We start from the raw sequence: 16071 nt of genomic DNA, 5'->3' as shown, positions 1-16071 counted from the left end.
CGCTTTTCGGGGGTGGAATAAAATTATTATAAAGGTGGTTCGATGAACCCTCTGCCAGGCACTTAAGCGCGATTTTCAGAGTATCAGTGTGGATGTAGATGTAGAACTGGGTGGTTGAAGGACCTTACAGATGGTTTTGGCCTGCTGACTTGCAGAGGTTTGTAGATCTTTGCAATAGTAGTGCCAGCAATCTGTATAGTTCGTTGTTATGTCTTGATAATTTACTTTGTAATCAGTGACGTGTGTCGCAATGCCATATTGTTCATTATGTATGGCCCCAACCAGGACATATCCACATATGCCTGCTCTTGTCTGTCATCCTTGGTGTGAGTCTCCTGTACTGCAGGATTCTCTTGCATCACGCGTGAGAGATATTGCCTTTTAGCAGATGAAATCGACAAATCGTTCAGTTAGCATATCCGTATGCTGTTACCAGTGGAGACTGGTGAGTGTTCTTTGTTTGGTTGGTCCAGAAAAGAAGTGTTCATAGATACATTCCCTTGCACACTTGTTGCTGCATACCAGTACCTTCGTGGAAGAATTAGCCTGTGCTAACCGTTGCCGATTGTAGCACACATCTTCGGTGAGGCTTTTTCCGCGAGTACTGGTTGTACATTAACGAAGGTATACTACAGCACCACGCCGATTTCATTTCAAAATGCGGCGTGCACGCGAATGAGTAACACGGCGCAATATTCTGACAATACAATACCGATACACAACGAAAGGCGCTTACACGGGGTTAGCTTCATTGTTTAAATCCACCGCTTTTGCTGACGCAATGCACAGCTGGCGCGCTAAAAATTCCTGTGAGTAGAGCTTTGTCTGGTTCTGGTGTGACCCCACGGAAAGGTGATGATGATGATTTTCGGTTTGTGGGGCGCTCAACTGCGCGGTCATCAGCGCCTGTACAAAGTCCCAATTTTTAGGCAGTGCACCAATGATGATGAGGATGATGAATTGATGAGAACAACACAAACACTGATTTCCCGGGCAGAGAAAATCCTCAACTCGGCCGGGAATCGAACTCCGTGATCCAGAGCCAGCGACGCTAGCCACTAGACCACGAGCTGCGGGCTCCACAGAAAGGGAAAATAATCCAACGGAACTAATTCCGACTACGGGAAGGCCAAGCATCTGTGACCTCCCGGCCTATCCGTCATCCTGTGAATGTTTCGTCGACACAACGTGAACTGCAAGAACAAACTGAAACGGTGAGCTGCCGTGTCGCATCTCTAGAAAGTACGCAGCTGCCGTGACCCATTCACTCCAGTGGAGATGGTTGATTTTTGGGTCCGATTTTATTTTGCTTTACGCTCACCATGGAAATGGAACACCTGTGAAAATGGTTTCACATTCGAAATGTTATGTGCTCAGCGCCCACCACAAAACTTGTGAGTGTGGGGTTGTTCTGAGATTCTGTTATTCTGCGCAACGGAATAATCTGAGATGTACCCTTTACCCTGTGGCTCCTGCAAGATGCAATTTCCGCCCCCACACTACTACAGAAGTCAGACAGACGCTCCTAACGTTCTAAAGAGAAATGCCTGAAAAACTTTCAGCAATAAATATCTTCTGGAGTCGTCCGCTGTAAGGAAATGACACAAAAATTCACAAAATTTCTTCGGTAACTAGTGGGATACTTGGGTACTGGAGTAGTGCTAGTTAGTGTAAGAAAAACATGAAACTAACGAAAGTTATTATTTATTTTACAAGAATTCTGAGAAATCACAATGGAACTTTTATTTATGACTTGAACAAGTTATATCCTGGTTCTTTTCGGAATGTGAAGTAGCCTCTCAAGGATAGGACTCGCTAATGAAATTTCTATACAAAGTTTAAGATGGTTGTTCACTTGGCAGAATGGCTGAGAGGCGCGCCTATTCAACTTAAATAATTATCCTTTACAATGTTGCTAGGTACGGTCGAGGCTGTCGCATGTGAAATGCAGTGAACTGTACTGTTGTGGAGGAAACATGGGCTCGCAATAGCTGTAGCGCACAATACTGTAAGCTGCGATGACTGCTGTCTGCGCCGCTCGCTGCTGACAGATAAGATAACTCTCGTTCTATCTGGATTGACCTTCGCCAATCAAACTCTCCCTACACCTTGATGACGTCAAGTATTCCTATTTGCCCCTAGTCTAACTATTGGCGTGGTACACCGGTCAGATAACCAGTTCACTGCGATGCCACTCAAAAATTCGCTTGCAGTCGTTTAACTATAACTCTGTCCGTTCACACCGCACAAGAAGTGTGTCGGCTAATACAGTGAACAATGCTTAATCTCAAGGACTCAATATGGAGTCGCACTTCGATTTGCTCGCGACAGAGGTGCTCTCCCAGTGAAGTACTGAGATGAGACTTGTTCCTCGCTCCAAGAGCGACAACAGAAAGGCGCCTCTCCACAACAGACGTGAAGGGGTATATCTTTTGGTCTCTTCCATTACTCCTTCAGCTCAAGGCATCAGAAATATCGTCTGTCAATCAGCACTGAAAGACCTGAGTCGAAACAAGGCCCCAGGAGTAGACAACATTCAATTAGAACTACTGACGGCCTTGGGAGAACCAGTCCTGACAAAACTCTACCATCTGGTGAGCAAGATGTACAAGACAGGCGAAATACCCTGACTTCAAGAAGGCTATAATAATTCCAATCCCAAAGAAAGCAGGTGTTGACAGATGTGAAAATTACCGAACTATCAGTTTAATGAGTCACTGCTGCAAAATACTAACGCGAATTATTTACAGACGAATGGAAAAACTGGTAGAAACTGACCTCGGGGAAGATCAGTTTGGATTCCATAGAAATGTGGGAACACGTGAGGCAATACTGACCTTACGACTTATCTTAGAAGGAAGATTAAGGAAAGGCAAACGTACGTTTCTAGCATTTGTAGACTTAGAGAAAGCTTTTGGCAATGTTGACTGGAATACTCTCGTTCAAGTTCTAAAGGTGACAGGGGTAAAATACAAGGACCGAAAGACTATTTACAATTTGTACAGAAACCAGATGGCAGTTATAAGAGTCGAGGGACATGAAAGGGAAGCAGTGGTTGGGAAGGGAGTGAGACAGGGTTGTAGCCCATCCCCGATGTTACTCAATCTGTATATTGAGCAAGCGGTAAAGGAAACAAAAGGAAAATTTGGAGTAGGTATTAAAATCCATGGAGAAGAAATAAAAACTTTGAGGTTCGCCGATGTCACTGTAATTCTGCCAGAGACAGCAAAGGACTTGGAAGAGCAGTTGAGTGGAATGGACTGTCTTGAAAGGAGGATATAAAATGAACATCAACAAAAGCAAAACAAGGATAATGGAATGTAGTCGAATTAAGTCAGGTGATGCTGAGGGAATCAGATTAGTAAATGAGACACTTAAAGTAGTAAAGGAGTTTTGCTATTTGGGGAGCAAAATAACTGATGATGGTCGAAGTAGAGAGGATATAAAATGTAGACTGGCAATGGCAAGGAAAGCGTTTGTAAAGAAGAGAAATTTGTTAACATCGAGTATAGATTTAAGTGTCAGGAAGTCGTTTCTGAAAGTATTTGTATGGAGTGTAGCCATGTATGGAAGTGAAACATGGACAATAAATAGTTTGGACAAGAAGAGAATAGAAGCTTTCGAAATGTGGTGCTCCAGAAGAATGCTGAAGATTAGATGGGTAGATCACGTAACTAATGAGGAGGTATTGAATAGGATTGGGGAGAAGAGAAGTCTGTGGCACAACTTGACTAGAAGAAGGGATCGGTTGGTAGGACATGTTCTGAGGCATCAAGGGATCACAAATTTAGGTTTGGAGGGCAGCGTGGAGGGTAAAAATCGTAGAGGGAGACCAAGTGATGAATACACTAAGCAGATTCAGAAGGATGTAGGTTTAGGTTGCAGTGGGTACTGGGAGATGAAGGAGCTTGGACAGGATGGAGTAGCATGGAGAGCTGCATCAAACCAGTCTCAGGACTGAAGACCACAACAACAAACAATCAGCATTGCTCTTCTAAAATGGGAGAATGACGTTTTGTTTAAGGTGACCAATCCGGAAACCTGTAGTATCGGCGTTTGGCGTTTGCTGTGTCCCTGTGAAAATTTCTGAAACTGCCTTCTATGTGTAAAGAATGCGTAGGCTGGCCGCTCCCACTCAACGTAGCGGTATTTGCTTTTAAGCCGAACACGGGGTCGTTCCTCCTTTCCCTCAGGCGGACGCTGTCCGCTCCACGGGCGGCCACCGACCGACGTAGATGGGTTGGGATTGGCCTCCAGGCGTGCCGTTGCCTCTCTGGAACTAAAAGCTCCTGTGACTTTCGTGTCTGGAATGTACGTGTGTACGCCAGCCTCCAGTAGTTCATCCACGGTGCGCACTTGCGATTTATTAGTTATTTGCATATCGTTTGCCGGCCGGAGTGGCCGTGCGGTTCTAGGCGCTACAGTCTGGAGCCGCGTGACCGCTACGGTCACAGGTTCGAATCCTGCCTCGGGCATGGATGTGTGTGATGTCCTTAGGTTAGATAGGTTTAAGTAGTTCTAAGTTCTAGGGGACTGATGACCACAGCAGTTAAGTCCCATAGTGCTCAGAGCTATTTGAGCCATTTTGCTTATCGTTTACATGAATTCATACAACATTGACTTTATCTTATTGAGTTTGGGTTCGAATGAAGCGTCTTGATGTGCGGAATATGATTGTGAGGGCGGAATATGTAAGCGATTAAGTCAGGAGACCGCGACGTCTTACTACCTTATAAGTTAGCTGCAGGAATTCCGAACTTCGAGGCGTTTGGTTTTACCCTCACGAATGGTTCAAATGGCTCTGAGCACTATGGGAGTTCAAATCTGAGGTCATCAGTCCTCTACAACTTAGAACTACTTAAAGCTAACTAGCCTAAGGACATCACACACATCCATGCCCGAAGCAGGATTCGAACCTGCGACCGAAGCGCCTCGAACCGCTCTGCCACTGCGGCCGGCCGAATTACTTTCACTTCCTTAGGTTTTTTGTACTACGTTCCTACAATCTGTTGCCAGTAACCGATGTTTTTTGTGTGTAAGACTTACCGTAAACTAGATTATGAAATATTTTACGTTAATATCTCAGGTAGTAGTTTATGTACATTCTAAACGTCTGCAGAATGATATCAGCTTTCGTCACCAGTCATCTTCTCACTTCTAAGTGTATACGTGTCGTCGACATTACTGACGGATTAACTTCATAAGCCGTCTTGTAGAAGAGTAATCTCATATTCAGTTGTGTTTCATCGTTATCGAGAAATGTTAATTGTCGATAATCCTCACGTTATTCTTACTTTTGTCGGGTGTTACATATCTGCACACTTACTTCGTTCAGACTGCTTATTTATTTACTATTTAACTCTCCATTTGGTTGAAAAAAATCTACAGTCCCAAAGTCCGATTCGTATTGCCATGTTGCCATACAGGTTCCTAAATCTTCTCAGCTAAGACCCTCTCCAGTCTATTTCTTGGTCAACAACACACATGTTATTGTGCAAGTACATTATTTTAACATCGTGCAATTCTGCTTGGGTGTGAAAAACTAGGGCTCACTGTATCACGTACATTTGGAATTGTGCCAAAAACATGTCCAGTCACATGGGCAATTTGTTCACTAAGAGATGAGCTGAAAGAGTTCGAAAACGGTCACGTTTAAGACAAATGAAGGGTATCGAGCACAGGTCATTGGTTTGCTGTTATTTTAAAACAACACGTATTTCAGTACAGCTACTGAATTTCTCCGTCCACTAAGGACGAAATACGGCTAACGCTGTAAATGTCAAGATTATAGTGGTTCCGTCGGGAATGTAAACGTGCTGTGATCGTTTTGTCGCAGTACATCACTGATGAACTGAACAGTTATAACATTTATTAACAGCGACGTGCTATCGTCATGTTTCTCCTCTTTGGGGAAATACGGATTACGGCAGCGTCGTAAAGCTAATCAAGGCAGGTGGAGGCCTTCCCACGTGACAATCTGGTCCAGCGGCATCTCTGGCTGAACATCTGATGACCTACTGGCAGTATGATAACATAATGAATAGCAGTTGCGAAACTGAACACTGCGGAATTTATCTCGAGTAATTAAAATTTTTACCTCATCCACAATTATTCAACTCCATTTTTTGCTTATTTTTCTTTTAATATGATTTAAACTAGATTTTTATAGGACCATTAGTTCCAAAAAAATTAAGAATTTCTAAGAATGTTGTTGTTGTTGTTGTGGTCATCAGTCCTGAGACTGGTTTGATGCAGCTCTCCATGCTACTCTATCCTGTGCAAGCTTCTTCATCTCCTAGTACCTACTGCAACCTACATCCCTCTGAATCTGCTTAGTGTATTCATCTCTTGGTCTCCCCCTACGATTTTTACCCTCCACGCTGCCCTCCAATACTAAATTGGTGATCCCTTGATGCCTCAGAACATGTCCTACCAACCGATCCCTTCTTCTGCTCAAGTTATGCCACAAACTTCTCTTCTCCCCAGTCCTATTCAATACTTCCTCATTAGTTACGTGATCTACCCATCTAATCTTCAGCATTCTTCTGTAGCACCACATTTCGAAAGCTTCTATTCTCTTCTTGTCCAAACTATTTACCGTCCATGTTTCACTTCCATACATGGCTACACTCCATACAAATACTTTCAGAAACGACTTCCTGACACTTAAATCTATACTCGATGTTAACAAATTTCTCTTCTTCAGAAACGCTTTCCTTGCCATTGCCAGTCTACATTTTATATCCTCTCTACTTCGACCATCATCAGTTATTTTGCTCCCCAAATAGCAAAACTCCTTTACTACTTTAAGTGTCTCATTTCCTCAACATCACCCGACTTAATTCGACTACATTCCATTATCCTCGTTTTACTTTTGTTAATGTTCATCTTATATCCTCCCTTCAAGACACCATCCATTCCGTCCAACTGCTCTTCCAAGTCCATTGCTGTCTCTGACAGAATTACAATGTCATCGGCGAACCTCAAAGTTTTCTCCATGGATTTTAAGACCTACTCCGAATTTTTCTTTTGTTTCCTTCACTGCTTGCTCAATATACAGATTGAATAACATCGGGGAGAGGCTACAACCCTGTCTTACTCCCTTCCGAACCACTGCTTCCCTTTCATGTGCCTCGACTCTTATAACTGCCATCTGGTTTCTGTACAAATTGTAAATAGCCTTTCGCTCCCTGTATTTTACCTTTAGAATTTGAAAGAGAGTATTCCAGTCAACATTGTCAAAAGCTTTCTCTAAGCCTACAAATGCTAGAAATGTACGTTTGCCTTTCCTTAATCTTTCTTCCAAGTTAAGAAAGATCAGTATTGCCTCACATGTTCCAGTATTTCTACGGAATCGAAACTGATCTTCCTCGAGGTCGGCTTCTATTCGGTATTCTAAGAATACCGTAACGGTTTACACGTTCAAATTGCGCGCGCCCGGTTAGCCGCTCGGCCTAACGCGCTGCTTCCCGAGCGGGAAGGCGTGCCGGTCGCCGGCACGAATTCGCCAGGCGGATTAGTGTCGAGGTGCCGGCCAGCCTGTGGATGGTCTTCAAGGCGGTTTTCCATCCGCCTCGGCGAATGCCGGCTGGTTCCCCTTATGTCGCCTCAGTTACACTATGTCGGCGATTGAAGCGCAAAAACTGCCTCCACGTACGCGTACACCATAATTACTCCACCACCCCAAATGTTACACTCGTCCAGACGTTCCCGGGGGTGGGGGTGGGGGTGCACTGGGGTCCGAACCGCACAGTAACTCTGGGTTCGGAGTGGGGCGGCGGTGGAGTGGGGGTGGACTGCTGTGGCATGATGTGTTGTTGTGAACCACTGAGGACTACGGCAGGACGAAGCGTCTCCGTCGTTTCTAGGTCCCTGGTTTAATACAAGAGGGTAATCCCAAAAGTAAGGTCTCCTATTTTTTTTAAAGTACATAGACCTGTTTATTGCTACAATGGTTTACGTCAGTTTACAGCTATTTTTCGACATAATCACCAATTCTGTCGATGCATTTTTGTAGACGCTGTGGCAGTTTTTGTATGCCCATTTCATACCAGCTCGCCGCCATGCTGTTCAGAAAGTTATGAACCACTTCTTTCACCTCGTCGTCGGAGCTGAATCGCATTCCGACCGAATGTTCTTTTAACCTGGGGAACAGGTGATAGCCACAGGGCGCCAAGTCAGTATTACAGGGTGGGTGGGTGACTATGTTCCACTGAAACTGCAGCAGGAGAGCAACGGTTTGCCAAGGGATGTATAGGCGAGCGTTGTCACGGAGAATGTGTACACCCTTGCTCAACATTCCTTTCTCCAGTTCTGAATCGCCCGTTTGAGTTTTTTCAGAGTCTCACAGTACCTGTCAGCGTTAATAATGGTCCCATCGATTCAGCTCAGACGACGAGGTGAAAGAAGAGGTTCATAACTTTCTGAACAGCATGGCGGCGAGCTGGTATGACATGGGCATACAAAAACTGCCACAGCGTCTGCAAAAATGCATCGACAGAAATGGTGATTATGTCGAAAAATAGATAAATTTTGAAGATGTAAACTGATGTACACCATTGTAGAAATAAACAGGTCTATTTACTTATAAAAAAATGGGAGATCTTACTTTTGGAATTACCCTAGTACAATATATACATGTTCAAATTACTTGGATAAACGACAAAACAATATGAGCTGGTTCTACCGTGTCTTTTAAGGCTTGTATTGTTTGATGAATACATCAATAATTAATGTAGCACATGAACAAGAGTGTGAGAGCAGGGCAGCATGTTCCAAAGTTTCAGGAGTCGTTGAATATTTTAACTGGAAATATAACTGATATTCTCTGATACGCAAGCGCTGTACAAGCGAAACTGTGATACACAAAATAAAGTCTTTTACATACATCTGCAACAACACTTAACTTCCTACCTTTCTTGGACATTTTATAAGAAGTTCACCATAAAGAAAATACAGGGCTATTACAAATGATTGAAGCGATTTCATAAATTCACTGTAGCTCCATTCATTGACATATAGTCACGACACACTGCAGATACGTAGAAAAACTCATAAAGTTTTGTTCGGCTGAAGCCGCACTTCAGGTTTCTGCCGCCAGAGCGCTCGAGAGCGCAGTGAGACAAAATGGTGACAGGAGCCGAGAAAGCGTATGTCGTGCTTGAAATGCACTCACATCAGTCAGTCATAACAGTACAACGACACTTCAGGACGAATTTAAACAAAGATCCACCAACTGCTAACTCCATTCGGCAATGGTATGCGCAGTTTAAAGCTTCTGGATGCCTCTGTAAGGGCAAATCAACGGGTCGGCCTGCAGTGAGTGAAGAAACGGTTGAACACGTGTATCAGGACATGCTGGAAAATTGGCTCATGCCACAACTGGAGACCGACAGCACCGACTTCATCTTTCAACAGGATGGTGCTCCACCGCACTTCCATCATGATGTTCCGCAGTTCTTAAACAGGAGATTGGAAAACCGATGGATCGGTCGTGGTGGAGATCACGATCAGCAATTCATGTCATGGCCTCCACGCTCTCCCGGCTTAACCCAATGCGATTTCTTTCTGTGGGGTTATGTGAAACATTCAGTGTTTAAACCTCCTCTACCAAGAAACGTGCCAGAACTGCGAGCTCGCATCAACGATGCTTTCGAACTCATTGATGGGGACATGCTGCGCCGAGTGTGAGAGGAACTTGATTATCGGCTTGATGTCTGCCGAATCACTAAAGGGTCACATATCGAACATTTGTGAACGCCTAAAAAAACTTTTTGAGTTTTTGTATGTGTGTACAAAGCGTTGTGAAAATATCTCAAATAATAAAGTTATTGTAGAGCTGTGAAATCGCTTCTATCATTTGTAATAACCCTGTATAATAATTTAAATTTTACGTGTCACTTCTTTTCTAAGTTTAGAAACGGCATATTTTAATTTATATGAAAAAATTTATTGTGCTAGCGACGCAATATGTATATCACCGAGAATATAAATTACTGAGCTAGACAAATCTTTGCTCGAAATTTCATCAACATTATGAAAGCTTCCGGTTTCTGAGATTTTTTGTAACTATGTTTATTTCAGCTACTTCAAACTACTTTACTTTTTGTGTAGTGGCCTTTTTCAAAATATCCCACTGCTCCCTCAGATGAACTGTCTAACCTTCTACAATTACAAAATGAATATTAAAAATACTTCTATCTTGTTAATTATTACTGGCAATACAGTTCAACTGTAATACTGTTCTGTGCACCGGACGGTTGTCCTATGTCATATTTTAAAATATTCCGCTAGAATTTTTCATCCTGTTTTCAGCTCTATTAATTTCTGTCATTATGTGCACATTTCTGGACCTCTTAAAAACTTCTAGTAATATACTATACTAATGTGACTATTATATGGTACAAGTAATGCTGGATCCTTAGTGGCCTAGAAATTTCGTATATTTCTGATTTACTGCTATAAGATATTTTATTGGGTTTGTTCATAAGTTCTTTGCGTTTTTCCAGATACACACAACAGTGACTTCAGTCATCAATAATATATTGTCCACAATTATTTACAATATTCTGCCAACTTTTCGATTCTCCGACTGTAGAAATCACGTGATTTTGAGACAAAGGAATCGTCAAACCACGTTCGAAGCGTACTTTCACCCGTGAAGGCTGTTCGATAGAGAGTGGAAAAGGTCAAAATATGGGGGCACAAGATCGGGTGGATAAGGTAGGTCCGGAATGACTTCCCAACCAACTCCTGCACAGTGTTTTTGTCAGTCTAGCAGAATGAGGGCGGGCGTTGTCGTGGACTAGCATCACTTCACGCTGTCTTCCTGGTCGTTGTTCTTGGACTGCGTCTGCAAGACGTCTCAGTTGTTGACAGAAAATGTCAGCAGTGAAGTTTATACCTCGGGGAAGCAGCTCGTACTACACCACACCGTCTGTGTTCGTCTTTTGCAGATGCTCGGAGGCCTTTGCGTTGGTAGCTGCTGCTCTGGTTGGGATCAACCATTCCTTCTGTTCCGTATGTTAGTATAAAGCATTTCTCGTCACAAGTGACGATTCAGGATACGAATGGTGGGTATTGTTCACGAGCCAACGGATGACGAGCAAGGAGAGATGCGCAATTGGCCACCCGCTCATTTTTGTGATTTTATCTCAGAGCATGCTGTGGTGTCACCGCCAGACACCACACTTGCTAGGTGGTAGCCTTTAAATCGGCCGCGGTCCGTTAGTATACGTCGGACCCGCGTGTCGCCACTATCAGTAATTGCAGACCGAGCGCCGCCACACGGCAGGTCTAGAGACACTTCCTAGCACTCGCCCCAGTTGTACAGCCGACTTTGCTAGCAATGGTCCACTGACAAATTACGCTCTCATTTGCCGAGACGATAGTTAGCATAGCCTTCAGCTACGTCATTTGCTACGACCTAGCAAGGCGCCATTGCCAGTTACTATTGATGCTGTAAAACATGTACCGTCAAGAGCGAAGTTCACCAATTATGGATTAAAGTTAAGTATTCCAACAGCTGCGACCTTTTTTGCTAAAGTCTAACTTCCTTAACTGTTCCAGACCTCACGCCAGCCTGTGTGCCTTTCGGCTTCCTGTCATAGTGGGTTGGCTGTCTTGCCAATCCACAACACATTCGGCACCCGTACACCAGATTTTTCAACCTTCCCCACTGCATGCCAGTGTCACACGACGGTGGAATGATCACAGTTCATCACATTTGCGAGTTCACCAGTTTACTGGGGGTGGATCATTATGGACTAATGCCTGTAATTACTACATTTAAACAATCTCCATCAAATCCCCAAGGTCTTCCTGGAGACTCACGAGTGTCAAAATGATCCTCCCTAAAACGAGAAAGCCATTGTTTTTGCCGTATCCCCATACAGGGTACAAATATCTCTGTAGCTGTCGCCCCTCTATTGAACTCAAATAGAAGTATACGTCAGAAAATTTCCGATTTCTCCACAAAGCACACAATTTTGTACCGTCCGCAGCTCCACTCACTATTTCCAAATGACAAAAATGACAATATGTGATCTCAAATACACTCCTGGAAATGGAAAAAAGAACACATTGACACCGGTGTGTCAGACCCACCATACTTGCTCCGGACACTGCGAGAGGGCTGTACAAGCAATGATCACACGCACGGCACAGCGGACACATCAGGAACCGCGGTGTTGGCCGTCGAATGGCGCTAGCTGCGCAGCATTTGTGCACCGCCGCCGTCAGTGTCAGCCAGTTTGCCGTGGCATACGGAGCTCCATCGCAGTCTTTAACACTGGTAGCATGCCGCGACAGCGTGGACGTGAACCGTATGTGCAGTTGACGGACTTTGAGCGAGGGCGTATAGTGGGCATGCGGGAGGCCGGGTGGACGTACCGCCGAATTGCTCAACACGTGGGGCATTAGGTCTCCACAGTACATCGATGTTGTCGCCAGTGGTCGGCGGAAGGTGCACGTGCCCGTCGACCTGGGACCGGACCGCAGCGACGCACGGATGCACGCCAAGACCGTAGGATCCTACGCAGTGCCGTAGGGGACCGCACCGCCACTTCCCAGCAAATTAGGGACACTGTTGCTCCTGGGGTATCGGCGAGGACCATTCGCAACCGTCTCCATGAAGCTGGGCTACGGTCCCGCACACCGTTAGGCCGTCTTCCGCTCACGCCCCAACATCGTGCAGCCCGCCTCCAGTGGTGTCGCGACAGGCGTGAATGGAGGGACGAATGGAGACGTGTCGTCTTCAGCGATGAGAGTCGCTTCTGCCTTGGTGCCAATGATGGTCGTATGCGTGTTTGGCGCCGTGCAGGTGAGCGCCACAATCAGGACTGCATACGACCGAGGCACACAGGGCCAACACCCGGCATCATGGTGTGGGGAGCGATCTCCTACACTGGCCGTACACCACTGGTGATCGTCGAGGGGACACTGAATAGTGCACGGTACATCCAAACCGTCATCGAACCCATCGTTCTACCATTCCTAGACCGGCAAGGGAACCTGCTGTTCCAACAGGACAATGCACGTCCGCATGTATCCCGTGCCACCCAACGTGCTCTAGAAGGTGTAAGTCAACTACCGTGGCCAGCAAGATCTCCGGATCTGTCCCCCATTGAGCATGTTTGGGACTGGATGAAGCGTCGTCTCACGCGGTCTGCACGTCCAGCATGAACGCTGGTCCAACTGAGGCGCCAGGTGGAAATGGGATGGCAAGCCGTTCCACAGGACTACATCCAGCATCTCTACGATCGTCTCCATGGGAGAATAGCAGCCTGCATTGCTGCGAAAGGTGGATATACACTGTACTAGTGCCGACATTGTGCATGCTCTGTTGCCTGTGTCTATGTGTCAGTGTGATCATGTGATGTATCTGACCCCAGGAATGTGTCAATAAAGTTTCCCCTTCCTGGGACAATGCATTCACGGTGTTCTTATTTGAATTTCCAGGAGTGTAGTAACAGTAAACTACAGATAAAAAATGATAATCGATAAATGAACCCATAGTAATCGGAATAGCAACATGCAAAACAAAACCGCTACGTTTTTTGCACAAACCTATTATTTCATTTGGTTGTCCACAGCCTGCGTCCTTTTAATGGAATTTCTGGACAATTTTTGGGACACTTGCTCTAAAATACTGACTAATTCATTTAAAACACAAGGGGTTTCACTTTAGCATTTCTTTTCGTATATTCCTTAACTCATTCCACCTCTTTCGTCTTACTGATAAAATATTGTATCCAGGAGTCGTTAATAAGAAGCACTGTTTTGTATGGACATCTCTCAAAACAGTGTAGTATCTCACCATTCCTCTTCATTAACTATCCATCACGGTTAGATTGTGCTCTGACAATAGCCTAATTTTTTTCTGCTGTGACAATAGCCTAAACATTTTCATTCAAGTCCGCAGCTCGAGGTCGTGCGGTAGCGTTCTCGGTTCCCACGCCCGGGTTCCCGGGTTCGATTCCCGGCGGGGTCAGGGATTTTCTCTGCCTCGTGATGACTGGGTGTTGTGTGTTGTCCTTATGTTAGTTAGGTTTAAATAGTTCTAAGTTCTAAGGGACTGATGACCACAGATGTTAAGTCCCATAGTGCTCAGAGCCATTTTTTCTTTCAATTTGAATACTGCCTATGAAAGTGAATAACAGGACAAGTTGTGAAAGGTCATCGTTATAGTTGTGACCCAGCGGCTTCAGTGTCTGAAGGCAACGCGATATCTTAAGGAGCGGCGTCCGTCCATATCGAAATGGTACCCCTTTCGTCCAGCCTCCTGGAACAGCCGGCGGTGTTCGGGTGTTTTCCAGCTCGCATCGCTAAAATTATTGATCTGCCAGACGGATTTACGTACTTGTGTCCCATGGGCCTCCCTCCAGCGGAGACCTGGACGCCACCTCTCCTGTTATCGTTTGCTTCTCTGGATGCGCCTGCTTCTGACGACTGCACGTGTATTACCACATACCTCCATCTTTAACAGGTGCAACTATTCTCCTCATCGTCCCTCTGTAGCAGTGTATTTCTACCAGACTTTCTACTTGTGCGTATTTTACAGAAGCGAAATTCAACTGGGCCACTGATGCTGTTGTAGCCTTCTGCCCAGTGGGGAGGGACTCTGGGTCTTCTTAGTCTGAAAAAGAATCTCTCTCATACTCTCATCATCTCTTTTACGAGGTGCATTCAAGTTCTAAGGCCTCCGATTTTTTTTTCTAATTAACTGCTCACCCGAAATCGATGAAACTGGCGTTACTTCTCGACGTAATCACCCTGCAGACGTACACATTTTTCACAACGCTGACGCCATGATTCCATGGCAGCGGCGAAGGCTTCTTTAGGAGTCTGTTTTGACCACTGGAAAATCGCTGAGGCAATAGCAGCACGGCTGGTGAATGTGCGGACACGGAGAGTGTCTTTCATTGTTGGAAAAAGCCAAAAGTCACTAGGAGCCAGGTCAGGTGAGTAGGGAGCATGAGGAATCACTTCAAAGTTGTTATCACTAAGAAACTGTTGCGTAACGTTAGCTCGATGTGCAGATGCGTTATCTTGGTCAAACAGCACACGTGCAGCCCTTCCTGGACGTTTTTGTTGCAGTGCAGGGAGGAATTTGTTCTTCAAAACATTTAGGATGCACCTGTTACTGTAGTGCCCGTTGGAACGCAATGGGTAAGGATTACGCCCTCGCTGTCCCAGAACATGGACACCATCATTTTTTCAGCACTGGCGGTTACCCGAAATTTTTTTGGTGGCGGTGAATCTGTGTGCTTCTATTGAGCTGACTGGCGCTTTGTTTCTGGATTGAAAAGTGGCATCCACGTCTCATCCATTGTCACAACCGACGAAAAGAAAGTCCCATTCATGCTGTCGTTGCGCGTCAACATTGCTTGGCGACGTGCCACACGGCCAGCCTTGTGGTCGTCCGTCAGCATTCGTGGCACCCACCTGGATGACACTTTTCGCATTTTCAGGTCGTCATGCAGGACTGTGTGCACAGAACCCACAGAAATGCCAACTCTGGAGGCGATCTGTTCAACGGTCATTCGGCGATCCCCCAAAACAATTCTCTCCACTTTCTCGATCATGTCGTCAGACTGGCTTGTGCGAGCCCGAGGTTGTTTCGGTTTGTTGTCACACGATGTTCTGCCTTCATTAAACTGTCGCACCCACGAACGCACTTTCGACACATCCATAACTCCATCACCACTCCTTTGATTAATTTCAATTGGTTACACACCACGCAAATTCAGAAAACGAATGACTGCACGCTGTTCAAGTAAGGAAAACGTCGCCATTTTAAGTATTGAAAACAGTTCTCATTCTCGCCGCTGGCAGTAAAATTCCATCTGCCGTACGGTGCTGCCATCTCTGGGACGTATTGACAATGAACGCGGCCTCATTTTAAAACAATGCGCATGTTTCTATCTCTTTCCAGTCCGGAGAAGAAAAATCGGAGGCCTTAGAACTTGAATGCACCTCGTAATTCGAGGTCTGATTCATTGTTTGTCGTTAACTTGCTCCTGTCTAGAAGAATTTCGCCATTGACGTGGAACATAAAGGACCTGCAAACCC

Source organism: Schistocerca cancellata, chromosome 9 (assembly GCF_023864275.1).
Source record: "Schistocerca cancellata isolate TAMUIC-IGC-003103 chromosome 9, iqSchCanc2.1, whole genome shotgun sequence".
Lineage (NCBI taxonomy): Eukaryota > Metazoa > Arthropoda > Insecta > Orthoptera > Acrididae > Schistocerca > Schistocerca cancellata.
The sequence above is the reverse complement of the archived record's forward strand: the minus strand, read 5'-3'. Positions refer to the sequence as shown.